Source organism: Schistocerca piceifrons, chromosome 4 (assembly GCF_021461385.2).
Source record: "Schistocerca piceifrons isolate TAMUIC-IGC-003096 chromosome 4, iqSchPice1.1, whole genome shotgun sequence".
NCBI lineage: Eukaryota > Metazoa > Arthropoda > Insecta > Orthoptera > Acrididae > Schistocerca > Schistocerca piceifrons.
Window position 1 is genome coordinate 130184386 of NC_060141.1, and position 15897 is coordinate 130200282.

The window sequence follows — 15897 nt, forward strand, 5'->3', positions numbered from 1 at the left end:
ATTTTGACTTGCCAACGCATTGCTCATTTCATATTTTATGTGCCTATAAATTCAATGGAATGATGTCGTATCTAGCTGGCACAAGATTTTTGTAATAAACGTTATGAAGATCTGAAGATGATAGATTTACTGAAACCGGTTTTCTACAGTAGAATTCTTTATAGCGATCTCGGCTAAGAAGTTCCTTTTCTCCTCAGTAATCATTACAGATAACCCCTCGAGCTTAACATGAGTAAACTAACAGTAGAGGAGTTTTGCAAAATAACTGATGACGGCAGAAGGAGAGGGGATGTAAAGTGTATGCTGGCGCCGGCCATTGTGACCGAGCGGTTCTAGGCGCTTCAGTCCGGAACCGCGCGACTGCTACGGTCGCAGGTTCGAATCCTGCCTCGGGCATGGATGTGTGTGATGTCCTTAGGTTAGTTAGGTTTAAGTAGTTCTAAGTTCTAGGGGACTGATGACCTCCGATGTTAAGTCCCATAGTGCTCAGAGCCATTTGAACCAGTTTTTGTATGCTGGCAATTGTTAAAATCGAATGAAGATTTAAATGTTAGGAAATCTCTTCTGAAAGTATTTGTGTGTAGTGTAGCCATGTATGGAGATGAAACAGTTTAGACAAAAAGAGAATAGAAGATTTCGAAATGTGGGGCTACATAAGAACGCTGAAGATTATATGTGAAGAACACGTAAATAACGAGGAGGTACTGACTAGAACTGGGCAGAAAAGACGTTTGTGGCGCAAGCCGACTAGAAAACGGGATCAGTTGATACGACACGCTCCGAGACATTAAGGGATCACCCGTGCAGTATTAGAGGGAACTGTTGGGGGTAAAAATCGTAGGGAGAGACCAAGAGATGAAAACAGTAAGCGAATTCAGGAGAATATAGGTTCCGTTGTTGTTCAGAGATGAAGAGGCTTGCGCACGATAGAGTAGCATGGAGAGCTGCATCAAACCAGTCTTAGAACTGAAGACCACAACAGCAACAGCATTTCGCGATTTTTTAATATACGTGTGTTTTAGATTTTGCCTGCAGCCGACATTTGTTAATGTATTACGTGAAGGCAGCAGTCATTAAGAACCGTAGCGGCTATTTGTTTGGAGACTATGCTGTTCGTTGCGTGGCAACGTCACTGACATATGATTGATTTCAACTATTCAAATTGTTACTTGTCGGTATTTTACTGTTAGATAAATACATATAATTTATATGTGTTTGCCGGCCTCAGTGGCCGAACGATTCTAGGCGCTTCAATCTGGAACCGCGCGACCGCTACGGCCGCAGGATCGAATCTTGCCTCGGGCATGAATGTGTGTGATATCCTTAGGTTAATTAGGTTTAATTAGTTCTACTAAGTTCTTGGGGACTGATGACCTCAGATGTTAAGTCCCATAGTTCTCAGAGCCATTTGAACCTATATGTGTTTCTCTGGGTTTGTGTCCACGGCCCTTCCACCACAGAGCTGAGCGTGTACAAGATTTTACCCAATACTACCACCAGGTCTGCTCACATACAACAAAGTTTGTAGTGCACTTCACACTTGGAGAATATACAGGGTGGTCCATTGATAATGACCGGGCCAAATATCACACGAAATAAGAATCAGAAGAAAAAACTACAAAAGAATCTAAGCTCGTCTAGCTTGAAGGGGGAAACTAGATGGTGCCATGGTTGGCCCGCTAGATGGCGCTGCCATAGGACAAACGGATATCAACTGCGTTATTTTTAAATAGGAACCCCTATTTTTATTACATATTCGTGTAGTACGTAAAGAAATATGTATGTTTTAGTAAGACCACTTTTCTTCGCTTTGTGATAGATGGCGCTGTAATAGTCACAAACGTATAAGTACGTGGTATCACGTATCATTCAGCGAGTGCGGACGGTATTTGTTTCGTGATTCGTTACCTGTGTCAAAAAGGACCGTTTACCAATTGCGGAAAAGGTTGATATCGTGTCGATGTATGGCTATTGCGATCAAAATGCCCAACGGGCGTGTGCTGTGTGTGCTGCTCGGTATCCTGGACGACATCATCCAAGTGTCCGGACCGTTCGCCGGATAGTTATGTTATTTAAGGAAACAGGAAGTGTTCAGGCACATGTGAAACGTCAACCACGGCCTTCAAAAAATTATGATTCCCAAGTAGGTGTTTTAGCTGCTGTCGCGGCTAATCAACACATCAGTAGCAGACAGATTGCGCGAGAATCGGGAATTTCAAAAACGTCGTCGTTGAGAATGCTACATCAACATCGATTGCATCCGTACCATATTTCTATGCACCAGGAATTGCATGGCGACGACTTTGAACGTCGTGTACAGTTCTGCCACTGGGCACAAGAGAAATTATGGGACGATGACAGATTTTTTGCACGCGTTCTATTTAGCGACGAGGCGTCATTCACCAACAGCGGTAACGTAAACCGGCATAATATGCACTATTGGGCAACGGAAAATCCACGATGGCTGCGACAAGTGGAACATCAGCGACCTCTGCAGGTTAATGTATGGTGCAGCATTATGGGAGGAAGGACAATTGGCCCCCATTTTATCGATGGCAATCTAAATGGTGCATTGTATGCTGATTTGCTACGTAATGTTCTATCGAAGTTACTACAAGATGTTTCACTGCATGACAGAATGGCGATCTACTTACATCATGATGGATGTCCGGCACATATCTCGCGTACGGTTGAAGCGGTATTAAATAGCATATTTCATGACAGGTGGATTGGTCGTCGAAGCACCATACCATGGCACGCACGTTCACCGGATCTAACGTCCTCGGATTTCTTTCTGTGGGGAAAGTTGAAGGATATTTGCTATCGTGATCCACCTACAACGCCTGACAACTTGGGCCAGCGCATTTTCAGTGCATGATCGAACATTACGGAAGGCGAACTACCCGCTGTTGAGAGGAATGTCGTTAAACGTATTGACAAATGCATTGAGGTTGACGGACATCATTTTGAGCATTTATTGCCTTAATGTGGTATTTACAGGTAATCACGCTGTAACAGTATGCGTTCTCAGAAATGATAAATTCACAAATGTACATGTATCACATTGGAACAACCGAAATAAAATGTTCAAACGTACCTACCTTCTGTATTTTAATTTAAAAAACCTACCTGTTACCAACTGTTCGTCCAAAATTGTGAGCCATGTGTTTGTGACTATTACAGCGCCATCTATCACAAAGCGAAAAAAGTGGTCCAACTAAACCATTCATATTTCTTTACGTACTTCACGAATACGTAATAAAAAGATGGGCGTTCCTATTTTTAAAAACGCCGTTGATATCCGTTTGACCTATGGCAGCGCCATCTAGCGGGCCAACCATAGCGCCATCTGGTTTTCCCCTTCAAGCTAGACAAGTTTCCGGCTTTGTGGTTTTTTCGTTTGACGCTTATTTCCATAGACATTTGCCCCAGTCACGATCAACGGACCACCTTGTAGATGTATACTTAGATGTTGAAGTTCCTCTCCGACTCTCGTCAGCAGGACTTGCTGTGGTGAAGCATACGCTTAATGCGTCAGTGGTCGTACCGCGGATAACGAAGGCATCAGGAGGCTCTCAGCTGTTGACGGAAGTAATGGAGAGGAATGTGGGTCCGTAAGACGCGCGGCAGCTACTCGCTGGAGGCCGGCGTGCCGTGAAAGTAAGACGAGGCCTTCCTTCCGCGGCCGCGAGGAAGCGGCCTGCATCTGGCACGTTAATAATATCGCGTGAGACGGCGCCAGGTATTTTTAGAAGCGCTCTGGCCTGCCACTGTGATTACCATATGAATGCGGCAGACCTGGCCGTCTCCTCCCGGGACGGACAGAGCAGAACTCGCTTCCGTCAGCAGTTGGCCTGACTGTGACCCGCTCACGTCACCAGTAGCTTTCAGAGAGCAAACTGACGAAACGACAGAGCGGAAAGTTTGCTGCTGGAATTTGCTTACGGTTATCTAGCCAGATAAAGAAACTGAATAAAATTCTCACAGAAATTAGTTTTTACTTAAAAGGCGGCCAGTTCCGTACCTTAGTCCATTGTCAAACCATCAACGTAACCGCTACCGTAATTTGCGTACGTTGGCCTCACTGCTTGCGCACGCAGCACTGGACTGTCGCAAGCAAATACACACATCAAAAAATCTTTTGCATCACCCTGGTTCTCAGAACTGCTGAAGATAGGCTTTCATTGTGGATATTGTATCACACACTCAGTCTCTTTGACTGAGATGTCACTAAACCCGCCCAAAGATGTAAATTATCATGCATGAGCAGCGCTTATTAGAGACGGGGGGGGGGGGGGGGCGGTCCGACAGCCGATCAGTTCCAGCCATTCCACCAGGAAGGAGGTACACGGCTCGTGTTGTCCGTAGTTCAACCATGCTTAGAGGCCCAATACCACGGTTCGATCGCGCCCGCACCGTTATTTTGTGCCAGGAAGGACTCTCAACAAGGGAACTGTCCACGAGTCTCTGAGTGAACCAAAGCGATGTTGCTCGGATAAGATACAGACATAAACTGTCGATGACATGCCTTGCTCAGTCGCCCAAGAGCTACTACTGTAGTGGATGACCGCTACCCACGGATTATGGCTCGGAGGAACCCTGACAGCGACGCCACCGTGTTGAGTAATGCTTCTCGTGCACCCAAAGGAAGTCGTCTTACTACCCAAACTGTGCGCAATAGGCTGCATGTTGCACAACTTCACTTCCAACGTCCATGGCGAGGTCCATCTTTGCAACCACGACACCATGCAGTGCGGTACAGACGGACCCAAGAACACGACGAATGGACCGCTCAGGATAGGCATCACGCCCTCTTCACCGATGAGTGTCGCATATGCCTTCAATCAGACAGTCGTCGGAGACATGTTTGGAGGCAACCCGATCAGGCTGAACGCCTTAGACACACTGTCCAGAGAGTGCAGCAAGGTGGAGGTTCCCTGCTGTTTTGGGATGGCATTATGTGGGACCGACGTACGCTGCTGGTGATCATGGAAGGTGCCATAATGGCTGTACGATCCGTGAATGCCATCCTCCGACCGATAGTGCAACCATATCAGCAGCGCGTTGGTGAGGCATTCGTCTTCTTCGACGACAATTCGCGCTTCCATCCTGCACACTTTGTGAATGACTTCCTTCAGGAAATGGCTCGACTAGAGTGGCCAGCATGTTCTCCGGACATGAACCCTATCGTACATGCTTGTGATAGATTGAAAAGGCCTACTTATGGACGACTTGACCCACTAAACACTCAAGAGGGATCTACGCAGAATCGCCGTTGAGGAATGGGACAATCTGGACCAACAGTGCATTGATGAACTTGTGGATAGATGCCATGACGAATACAGGCATACATCAATGCAAAACGACGTGCTATTGTATATTAGAGGTACCGGTGTGTACAGCAATCTGGACCACCACCTCTGAAGGCCTCGCTGTATGGTGGTGCAACATGCAATGTGTGGTTTTCATGAGCAATAAAAAGGGCGGAAATGATGTTTATGTTGATCTCTATTCCAATTTTCTGTACAGTTTCCGGAACTCTCCGAACCGAGGTGACGCAAAACTTTTTTTGATGTGTGTAGTATCGTGCACTTAGCCACTCAAACAAACTATGTGGCCAGCGTACACACATTATGGTAGCACTTACGTCTGTTGCTTGATAATAGACTAAGTTCCGAAACTGGTCGCCATTTAAATAAAAACAAACTTTTGAGCAACTTTGACAGTACCGTACTTTCATTTAATTATACTAACTTGCTGCCTATTGCCGTTTGTACCGCTAGAAGCTTTGTAGCTATTTGTCTGCACTCTATTTTGTACTTTTTATTTATTTTATTGATTCCTTTAGACCTAATATATTTATATAATAGGTCGTGTTTATAACATTTTTTGTAACATTTTTTGAAGCTGTTGCACGTTTTTATTGATTACAAAGTTGTGTTTCAGCACAGTAACAGTAAAAGTAATAGTATTAACAATAATGATTAAGTTAAGATAAAAAATAAATATACGGGGTGTTATAAATCATTCATTCGTTTTGAATTCTATGTTTTCCAAGGTACGAAATGTAAAAAAAAAAGAAAAAGAACAGAGCCTGAATATAATCGCAAACCCACGAATTTTGTGCTCTACAAATGTTCTATTAGTGCCCTTCTGGTCACACGGTACACATTCAAGCGGTAGTGAAGTTCGTTTCATACCTTATGTGGCAACATCCTGCCAACGGCCACCAAAGCAGCACTTACGCATTCTCCGAGCTTTTCCAGTGTTCCGTGCAGTAGGGGATACGTAAATATGGTCCTTATGCATCCCCAAAGGAAAATCCTAAACAGTTACCTGTAAAGTCGCTTTCCGAAAGACACTAAACGTCTCTTCTCTGTCTTCCCCGCTGCTATGTTTCGCATTCACATATAGTGGTGCGCCAACCAGTTTTCATGATTTTCTTCTGTAAGCAAAGCTTCACCAGGGCCTTAAATTTTACTCAAATTTGTGTCAAGTGAAAGTATTGTTTTCCTGGAGATGGCGGCCTTGCTCTGGACACTGCTCTTATCTCCTCGACTCGTGAACATCCGCATTGTAAACGAAACAGTCCGGTTATGTAAGGATATCTGAAGATCTAGAACCAACCGAAAAATCTTGTTCGCCGTAAGAGTACTTTTATCCGCTATTGACATGGAACTGGGATAAATGTTTCAGAAAACGCGCGTCTTGAGCACCGCATTGCACAGAAAGAATACTAGTACCGTTAGAAAAAAAGTAAGTAAAGAAGTGGGAAACATTTGAAATTGCAGTAGAGGGAAAAATTGTAGGGGGCAGAAGAAGTTAGGCTATGTAAAGACGAAAGCATCGCAAGGTAGCGAGCGATGGAGGAAATAATCGGTGCAAAGATTGGAGTCTGAAAGGAAATCAGTGGTAAAGAAAGTAGGGAGTTGCATCAATGGCGTAATAGTTTGAGGTCTACATTTACTGATTTCGTTCTCTACCAATAATAGGAAATCATTTACGTAAATGGCACATTTACGAATGCCAATCTTCCTGTACGAGGTGGTTTCCAAGAGAGTCAGAAGTAAGCGGTAAATGTAGCAACAAAAAAAAGAAAAGAAAAGAAAAAGAACGGCAGCTCTGGGAAAGTCCGGAATTCAGGTGTTCAGATAAATAACAGTACAGCCACCGAAAACAAAATGACAAAAAGTAATGGTCCAGCGAGGTCTGTGGACGACTCGGACAAAGTCGCTACTGCTTTTCGGTAGCTTTGGGCGTCAGAGTAGTTCCTCGAAGGATGATTGGCAGTAAGAAGAGGTCCGACACCCCCGGGAGCAGCAGCGGTCTTTTAAGAACAGTAGCTTCAGAATTCAGTTGTTTCGGCACTCACCTATAATCAGGCCGTAACAGAGGCAAATGTGAGTCTGGTGCCGAGTGTATGGGTGGTTATCGGACATTATAAATCGTCCCGCGAATTACCTCGTTCAGAGCCTGGCGCGATGCCTCAAATCACTGTATTTGTGTTGATGAGCTTCGATGCTCCATCTCTGACGACTAAACGTGTTGAAAGCCGTGAAGAGAGTCGAATTCTTAATATATACTCATATTGATGGTGTTTGTGGGGCCTTTAGAGATGGGGTCAGTTATTTTAGTTATGACGTCTCTAGCAGACTTACATCTGATTTGGAATCTACCAGATTTCCTGCTATCATAAACCTCATATCAGTATAAGTACATAATAAATGTAAACGTTGTTTGTGCGCGCCGCTGTGGCTCCCCAACTTACCCCTACAGCGCCAATGGGGTTATAAGCTACGGTGCCGCTCCATCTCCTACCCATGAAGAAGGTTTCGATTTAGAACTACATAGACTAGGTTCGAAGATATGGGTGATAAAATACAGCAATGAACAATGGACGTCTGATGGAAAGCCTGTGAAGCAGCGGAGAATGGAGTGCCGAAGTGGCTTCGACTGGCCAGAGGGTTCTGCATGTTATAGAATGTTCCAGAGACGAGGTTCTCCACGATTATGTGGAAAACCAATAGGAGTACTGTAAATTGTTATGTTGGACATTAAATAAGAAGCCTTCAACTGATAAACCAATGACTTTATTTGATACATTTCGGGTAAAACCCATCTTTAAATCGTCATGAACATCTTAGTGATCAGATGTGTAAAGACAGTACGTAACAAAGGTGTCATGGCTTTCTTTGTCGCATACTGATTTTATAAATCTGATCACCAAGATGTTTATGAAATTCTGAAGATGGGTTCCACCCGCAACTTGTCTTTGAAAGAGCTCAGCCGACTTCCTTCCCCGTTATTTCCTAATCCGATGAGACCGATGACCTCGCTGTTTGGTCCAATTCACCAAATCAACCAACTAACCAACCGAAACGCGTCAGATAAAGTCGTTGGTTTCTCAGCTCGTAGTTTATTATTTTGTGACCAATACAGCAATTTTGCAGTACTCCTGTTTCTCGCAATATGGTTGCATTCTCCCTGCGTAACTTCATGTCATAATTAAAAGCATATGGGAAACACTAGAAGAGGGCACAAGACTTCAGCATTTGGGTTTAACCCTTAGGGACTTATTACCACACTACAGAGCAAATATTGTAGGGGAAGACGTTGAAAAGTATACAAAAAATAATGAAGGATGTTAATCGTAAGCGCTACTATGACATGAAGATGTAGGCACTTCGCCGGCCGCTGTGGACGAGCGGGTCTAGGGGCTACAGTCTGGAACCGAGCGACCGCTACGGTCGCAGGTTCGAATCCTCCCTCGGGCATGGATGTGTGTGATGTCTTTGGTTAGTTAGGTTTAAGTAGTTCTAAGTTCTAGGGGACTGATAACCTCAGAAGTTAAGTCCCATAGTGCTCAGAGCCATTTGTACCATTTGCTGGTACTTCAGATATGTCAGAAGACTGTTGACACCTCCACTACCACCACCACCACCACCATCACCACCACCATCATCATCATCATCATCATCACCACTTAAACGGGAAAGAGTTTGTTCAGCAAGTTGACGATAGATGGTGAAGTCCAATGCTTCATAGTTGACCATTTCTTTATTGTGTTATTGCCATTCACCAACGGATATGACTGCAGGGGTTGACAGTGGATTTTTTGTCGGATGAACATGTTAAACTTTGCTGTCACTTTTACTACTCCGGCAGACTTCGACTTAGCAGACCATCCTTTCAATTAAGTTTTACACTCAGCCATATCTCAAACACAGACGACACATTTTTTCACACAGGATGCAAAAGAATCCATGTTCCATCAGGTCCCGCACATACACGCGAAAATACTCTCTACAATGTGCTCCACAGCTTGTACATGTGGCATGAAAGGCCTTTTTTGTACCACCTAAAGCTATCACTAAATAATAATCTAATCTGTTGGAACTAGTATCGATGTAGCGTCATCAGCTAGCAGACTGTAAAATATCTGCAAGATGATGACGCTCTGCTGAAAGTAGATGCGCCAGAATGAAGTGTTACAGGTCGGAGACGAAATTATGCCGCAAATGATGTTCACAGAATGCATTATTTCATATAATTGGAAGCGATATCGGTGGTAATGGACTTACACGTATGAACCGTAAAATTGTGATTTCAACCCCATGTGTGCAAGAGCTGGAAATGATACTAGTTCTTCTTGTGCCTTTGTCCCGCAGCGACGCAGGATCGGCTTGGTTACTAACTTATTTGGCATGGGTAATGTAAGGGGTGGCTGGATGCCCTTCCTGTCGCTACTGCGTTACCCTGCCGGGCGTATTCGATATGGGACTAGCGCATCTCCCCGTCCCAGAAGCGGCGCTTTAACGCGCATGGTTATCTGGACGTGTGGAATTGATAATAACATATTTAATAATAAATACCAGAAGTGTCGTGAAACTTGATTTGAACGGCTATAACTGAATACTTTCCTAGTCAGCAATAGTGCGTCCTCGTTATAATGACTTCAACATTGGTCGTATTCGTTAGAGTGTGCGGTCAACATGACCAACGGATGTGAACTCGGTCACTTACATTGAAACACGTCAATAGAAAATCAACCAGGCCAAAACATAAATAAATCAAAGTAATAAGCTGATGAAAAATATTTATAAGCTAAGAAATACGTAAATAACAATTACAGTGTATATGAGAAATGTTGAATATTGAGCAAGCAGTAAAGGAAACAAAAGAAAATTCGGAGTAGGTATTAAAATCCATGGAGAAGAAATAAAAACTTTGAGGTTCGCCGATGACATTGAAATTCTGTCAGAGACAGCAAAGGACTTGGAAGAGCAGTTTAATGGAATGGACAGTGTCTTGAAAGGAGGATATAAGATGAACATCAACAAAAGCAAAACGAGGATAATGAAATGTAGTCGAATTAAGTCGGGTGATGCTGAGGGAATTAGATTGGGAAATGAGACACTTAAAGTAGTAAAGGAGTTTTGCTATTTGGGGAGCAAAATAACTGATGATGGTCGAAGTAGAGAGGATATAAAATGTAGACTGGCAATGGCAAGGAAAGCGTTTCTGAAGAAGAGAAATTTGTTAACATCGAGTATAGATTTAAGTGTCAGGAAGTCATTTCTGAAAGTATTTTTATGGAGTGTAGCCATGTATGGAAGTGAAACATGGACGATAAATAGTTTGGACAAGAAGAGAATAGAAGCTTTCGAAATGTGGTGCTACAGAAGATATGCTGAAGATTACATGGGTAGATCACATAACTAATGAGGAAGTATTGAGTAGGATTGGGGAGAAGAGAAGTTTGTGGCACAACTTGACCAGAAGAAGGGATCGGTTGGTAGAACATCTTCTGAGCCATCAAGGGATCACCAATTTAGTATTGGAGGGCAGCGTGGAGGGCAAAAATCGTAAAGGGATACCAAGAGATGAATACACTAAGCAGATTCAGAAGGATGTAGGTTGCAGAAGGTACTGGGAGATGAAGAAGCTTGCACAGGATAGAGTAGCATGGAGAGCTGCATCAAACCAGTCTCAGGACTGAAGACCACAACAACAACAACATGAGAAATGTAAAGAAAAGTGTTGTGTAAAATTTATTTAAGTTCTTTGCACATTGATGGTGACAATGAAATATCCGCACCAAGCTCTTTGTTGGCGGGAGAGCCCGCGCATTTTTAAATAGGGAGCATGGCGAGAAGCGCGCAGCACTGTCGATAAAACACTCTTGAGTCAACCTTTGTGCAGTCAAGTTGTGTGTAGAGGCATGGCGGTGTGCCTGTTCGCCACCTGCTATATATTACTTGAAGAATACTATAATTATATAATTGGTTATTATTTATGAATTAGTAAAAATCGACGTCATGAAGACATCAAAGGTATTTAAGCGCTAGCTGCAAATTGTAAATTCGTTGTTACATTTTTGATCTATTTTATGTAAACGATCCCCAAACTAAAGTTTTATAAATTGAATCATTATAAAGAGTTTAAAATTAATATTCCATCATTTTCAGAATAGATTAGTTTATCTCAGTCAATATCGTATTATTCTTCATTGAACCCAGTAACCACAAGATTTAACTTTCGTTGAGTATTCTCAATTTTTTATTTATAATGACATTGAATTTTTCACCGGTAACTTCAATCAAAAAAGCAAATGAATAATAAGTACAGTTTTAAGTCACATATTTGCAAATGCCAACCTCAAATAATTATCAACAACAGATCATGACGTTATCCAGAGGCGACCCAGTAAAATAAAAGGTAAGGAAAATATATACAGGTTCACTGCATAGATAACCAGAACTAAGAGCCACAGAGTAAGCTTATGTGTTCACGTCGAAATGATCTTTTGATCAGTCACATTAAAATTGTTACTAATAAAGGCACAAGGCATACAAAATTGTGTACGCTAAAGACTATCAGAACAAACACGTTGTCAAAAGCAAGTACAGACAGGAAAGGTGCAAGGCACAAAAAGTTCAATTATCTTCCTTCCTTTCATTAGACGGAAAGTAAGTTAAATTATTTTATTTTAGACGGGAAGGTTATCGTCTAAACGCATTAAGTTAAATTATTTTATTCGACGGGAAGGTTTCAAGATCACAGCCGAAAATTAAATAAATCGCGAAAACAGTTTACTAGGAGACAGCTTACAGTATCAGTCTTGCTTCAGTACTGCCGTGGGGCACCTGGTGATGAAATGGACCTGTTATTTATAAGATTTAATATCCCCGCCAACGGCCGGAATCGCCCGCTGCTCAGAGACGCTAAGGTTCGCTGTTGTCGCCACCAGGAGCGTGCGCGAGTTGGCAGATGAGCCGCGCCCGCTCGAGTCCAATCTTTGGCTCGTTCATTTGTCCGATTTACGGGCAGCTCGATAGTTGGTGTGATCGTAGTGTTGCGTCTCTAGACTCATCGTAGCCGCAGCGACGTGAAAAGCAAGCCTTGCGCTCCCGCCAGAAGTTAGTAAGAGCCGAGTCCTGGAGTACGACGCTGCCTGGCGGCGGCTAGCTCTTTGAATAACAAGTCCTGCGCGCTCAGAAAAATGGTACAAATGGCTCTGAGCACTATGGGACTCAACTGCTGTGGTCATAAGTCCCCTAGAACTTAGAACTACTTAAACCTAACTAACCTAAGGACATCACACACATCCATGCCCGAGGCAGGATTCGAACCTGCGACCGTAGCGGTCGTGCGGATCCAGACTGTAGCGCCTTTAACCGCTCGGCCACTAGGGCCGGCTGCGCCCTCAGAGAGTGAGTGTGTGGCTTGGAGTAATCGTCGCCGTTATTAGTGTTGGGAGTCGTCTCCGATTTTGTTGGAGTGTCCTAATTGCGGTGTGGTCGTCCGTTCGTTGACTGAAACGTTAAGTGTTTGGACGGACAGCACTTCTTGTGCCAGAATCGGTATTATTTACCTCTCCTCACTCGGTTCCTGGCGTGCATGGCTCAGAGATTTGTAGCTGTATAATTTGATGGAACAGTTACCATACGGTTTATTCAGAGTGCAATGGTTTATATTTATTTTATCTTATGTGAGGCAGCCGCGGTGGCCGAGCGGTTCTAGGCCCTTCAGTCTGGAACCGCGGGCCTGCTACGGTCGCAGGTTCGATTCCTGCCTCGGACATGGATGTGTGTGATGTTCTTAGGTTAGTTAGGTTTAAGTAGTTCTAAATTCTAGAGGACTGATGACCTCAGATGTGAAGTCCCATAGTGCTCAGAGCCATTTGAACCATCTCATGTGACTTCGGGAATCGCGATGTTTAACGGGCCAAGTTGTGGCGTAAAATTGGAAGATTAATCAGCACTGTCTTTCAGCTGGAAGGACAACACTACTTCTTCAAGATTGCATGGAAATCCACTACTTCCGTGTGCATTTTCTTTTACTGCTCAGACTTTGAGAAAAAAAACTGCAATTTTACTGTGATGAATGATCAGGACTTCTTTAGGGACTGTGACAAAATTTTACCTTTGACCAACATTGTATCAATGAGTGTGTTCATTTGATTTCTTTGTTATTGTAATTATGAAAAAAATTTCAAATCTGTATTGGCCACTGCCCAAAACAATTTGTAAATTTTTTTGTGGGGAGCATGGGGGCTATGTAAGTAGGCTGTTTAGGTTTTCTTAGCGCTCTGTATGAAAATCATTAGCTGTACTGTGTGCAGTCTGTGGCTGGTTGGCATTGTTGCAATACTCGCCATTGTAGTATTGGGCAGTGGCAGCTGGATGTGAACAGCGTGTAGCGTTGCACAGTTGGAGGTGAGCCGACAGCAGTGGTGGATGTGGGGAGAGAGATGGCGGAGGTTTGAAATTTGTAAGACTGGATGTCGTGAACTGCTATATACATTATGACTTTTGAAAACTATTGAGGTAAATACATTGTTTGTTCTTTATCAAAATCTTTCATTTGCTAACTATGCCTATTAGTAGTTGGTCCCTTCAGTAGTTAGAATCTTTTATTTAGCTGGCAGTATTGGCGCTCGCTGTATTGCAGTAGTTTGAGTAACGAAGATTTTTGTGAGGTAAGTGATTCATGAATGGTATAGGTTATTGTTAGTCAGGGCCATTCTTTTGTAGGGATTTTTGAAACTGAGATTGCGTTGCGCTAAAAATATTGTGCGTCAGTTTAGTGCAGATCAGAATAAGTAAAGAGAGTAATGTCTGAGTACTTTCAGTTTTACTCAGCTGTTTGTAAAGCAAATAACGTAAGAGGTTTATCAGCACAGTAATTCACTAATTTTTCTAAGGGGAAGTTTCATGTTTGAATTGTTTTACATCGTATTCTGCAAACTGAAGACTTTGGAAGGTTATGCTACATATCACCAGTTATAGAGGTGAGAGTTATGCATGCTTTAAGACAGTAATTGCATTAACGGCCCTCTGCCGGACCTATATTCGTAAGCTCTTTCATTTAAATTATGTTTCCTGGACATCAATTTGTTCATTTCGTTTTGTTTGGTTCGAGTTACCTTTGGTATCTGAGATACATTGGCGAGTGGTGTTGTAAATGTTTCTTATTTTAAACTTCTTGTTACGTTAAAACAAGTAAAGGCATTTCTAAATCCGTAGCTGAGAGAATAATGTTCTGGCTTCTTAGCATTAACTTCTAAAGTCGTCTTTATGCAAGTAATGTTAGAAAAGGCTTTAGTTATCTTGGCTTAATTTATTTGTGCTTAGGCTGAGGTATTCTTGTCGACAGCTTTTGCTAATTCTGTTCTGGAATTCGGATGCTCGCGCGATTGTAGCGTGCTTGCCGCGAGCGGGAGACACGTTTCTGCGACACCGCGGCGCCGCACCATGGGCTGACAGCAACAGCGGACGGCGACAGTCGACAACGGCCAACTGCGCTCGAGCATTCAAAACACGTGACGTGGTGCCACTGCGCGGATGCACGCGGAAGCGGAATTTCGCTGTAATCAGTAGCGAGCTAGGGTCTGAATCGGACATTCAAAGACGCTGCTATCCCCCTTGAAGATATACTCCGCAGATGGGAACGAAACGTTGGGTTTTAAGGTGAAATCCATTCGACCACGGCATAATAGCAGCGAACATTTTGTTAACTGTGATATTTCTGGCCGTGAAAGTTTACATTTTACAATTCCTGTTTTATCATAGCATCACCTTGTGTCATGTAGATATTGTTTCATTTTTGGAGAAAAGTTGTCTATTGTTCCACTTTTCCAGATTTAGATCGTTTGTTGCGACTATTTGCGTCTGCCCACCTTAATGCTAAGATTGTCTGTTGATGACTTGGGAATATGTTTTACACAAATTTTTTATTTGTCATCAAATATTAACTGTAAAGTTACAGCCTGAAGGTCTGAGATAGTTTGATAATTTTTTAAAATTATCAAAATGTTTTTAATTTCATTATGCTGCTGTTGATTTTAATTATTGGTTAATCTTAAGTGGTGAATTCCAGAACATATTTCAGTTGCCACGTATTGTTCACGCACTTTGTTAAAGTATTATGTTTATTAAAAATAAACATGGATTTTTAAATAACAAACGATAACAATTATAGGCCTGCCCTACCAAGTCTTCTTTTCCCATCCCGTCCTGTGTTCATGCATATCAGCAGCCAGCTTTGACGCAACTAGTATATAGACTCACTAAAAATAACTAGACTGCTCACTGGCAGTGCAACGCTGTTCGCACTTACTAAATAATGTCATATGTCAGATAAAACGTTGCATACACAGAGTGACTTAACAGACACAGATAACTTTCAAAAAGACTCTGTATCACTGTTGTTAGAAAGCAGTGTAATTCTTTGTTAAAATTATTCAGTCCAAGCCAGGTGAAGGAAAAATACGATAAAATCGTGAGGAGAAAGGTAGATAGAATTAATACCACACGAAAAATGAGTACAAAACATAGACGCAGAGGAAGTGCCAGGGAATATTAAACAAGGGTCGAAAGTGAAAAACTTAGTGAA